This window comes from Ptiloglossa arizonensis, unplaced genomic scaffold (assembly GCF_051014685.1).
Source record: "Ptiloglossa arizonensis isolate GNS036 unplaced genomic scaffold, iyPtiAriz1_principal scaffold0027, whole genome shotgun sequence".
Classification (NCBI taxonomy): domain Eukaryota; kingdom Metazoa; phylum Arthropoda; class Insecta; order Hymenoptera; family Colletidae; genus Ptiloglossa; species Ptiloglossa arizonensis.
The window spans coordinates 2,462,668-2,464,915 of NW_027478397.1; positions in this window are offsets into that span (position 1 = coordinate 2,462,668).

The window sequence follows — 2,248 nt, forward strand, 5'->3', positions numbered from 1 at the left end:
TTTTCCCTAGCCCATTCTGGTTAAGCGATTGGAGCAGCAGAAGTGCGAAAAATTTGTTGTCTTGTCAACCATTTCTTAGCTTCAAAGTCCCATATCTCGCGAACGGATTGACCTAACCCAAAAATTCCTATTGTAACTTAAAAGTAGAAACTCGTCCGATTACAACGGTATGGGTATTTTTTCCCTAGGCCATTCTGGTTAAGCGTTGGGAGCAGCAGAAGTGCGAAAAATTTGTTGTCTTCTCAACCATTTCTTAGCTTCAAAGTCCCATATCTCGCGAACGGATTGACCTAACCCAAAAATTCCTATTGTAACTGAAATTACAAACTAGTCCGATTACAACGGTATGGGTATTTTTTCCCTAGGCCATTCTGGTTAAGCGTTTGGAGCAGCAGAAGCGCGAAAAATTTGTTGTCTTCTCAACCATTTCGTAGCTTCAAAGTCCCATAACTCGCGAACGGATTGACCTAACCCAAAAATTCCTATTGTAACTGAAAGTAGAAACACGCCCGATTACAACGGTGTGTGTATTTTTTCCCTAGGCCATTCTGGTTAAGCGTTTGGAGCAGCAGAAGTGCGAAAAATTTTTTGCCTTCTCAACCATTTCTTGGCTTCAAACTCCCATATCTCGCGAACGGATTGACCCAACCCAAAAATTCCTGTTGCGTCTGAAATTAGAAACTCGCCCGATTACAACGGTATGTGTATTTTTTCCCTAGGCCATTCTGGTTAAGCGATTGGAGCAGCAGAAGTGCGAAAAATTTGTTGTCTTGTCAACCATTTCTTAGCTTCAAAGTCCCATATCTCGAGAACGGATTGACCTAACCCAAAAATTGCTATTGTAACTGAAAGTAGAAGCTCGTCCGATTACAACGGTATGGGTATTCTTTCCCTAGGACATTCTGGTTAAGCGTTTGGAGCAGCAGAAGTGCGAAAAATTTGTTGTTTTCTCAACCATTTCTTAGCTTCAAAGTCCCATAACTCGCGAACGGATTGACCTAACCAAAAAATTCCTATTGCATCTGAATGTAGAAACTCGCCCGATTACATCGGTATGTGTATTTTTTCCCAAGGCCATTCTGGTTAAGCGATTGGAGCAGCAGAAGTGCGACAAATTTGTTGTCTTGTCAACCATTTCTTAGCTTCAAGGTCCCATACCTCGAGAACGGATTGACCTAACCCAAAAATTGCTATTGTACCAGAAAGTAGAAACTCGTCCGATTACAACGTTATGGGTATTTTTTCCGTAGGCCATTCTGGTTAAGCGTTTGGAGCAGCAGAATTGCGAAAAATTTGTTGTCTTCTCAACCATTTCTTAGCTTCAAAGTCCCATATCTCGCGAACGGATTGACCTAACCCAAAGATTCCTATTGTAACTTAAATGTAGAAACTCGTCCGATTACAACGGTATGGGTATTTTTTCCCTAGGCCATTCTGGTTACGCGTTTGGAGCAGCAGAAGTGCGAAATATTTGTTGTCTTCTCAACAATTTCGTAGCTTCAAACTCCCATATCTCGCGAACGGATTGACCTAACCCAAAAATTCCTATTGCTTCTGAAAGTAGAAACTCGCCCGATTACAGCGGTATGTGTATTTTATCCCTAGGCCATTCTGGTTAAGCGTTTGGGGCAGTAGAAGTGCGAAAAATTTGTTGTTTTCTCAACCATTTCTTAGCTTCAAAGTCCCATATCTCGCGAGCGGATTGACCTAACCCAAAAATTCCTATTGCATCTGAAAGTAGAATCTCGCCCGATTACAACGGTGTGTGTATTTTTTCCCTAGGCCATTCTGGTTAAGCGTTTGGAGCAGCAGAAGTGCGAAAAATTTTTTGCCTTCTCAACCATTTCTTGGCTTCAAACTCCCATATCTCGAGAACGGATTGACCTAACCCAAAAATTCCTACTGCATCTGAAAGTGGAAACTCGTCCGATTACAACGGTATGGGTGTTTTTTCCCTAGGCCATTCTGGTTAAGTGTTTGGAGCAGCAGAAGTGCGAAAAATTAGTTGTCTCTCAACCATTTCTTAGCTTCAAACTCCCATATCTCGCGAACGGATTGACCTAACCCAAAAATTCCTATTGCAACTGAAAGTAGAAGCTCGCCCGATTACAGCGGTATGTGAATTTTTTCCCTAGGCCATTCTGGTTAAGCGATTGGAGCAGCAGAAGTGCGAAAAATTTGTTGTCTTGTCAACCATTTCTTAGCTTCAAAGTCCCATATCTCGAGAACGGATTGACCTAACCCAAAA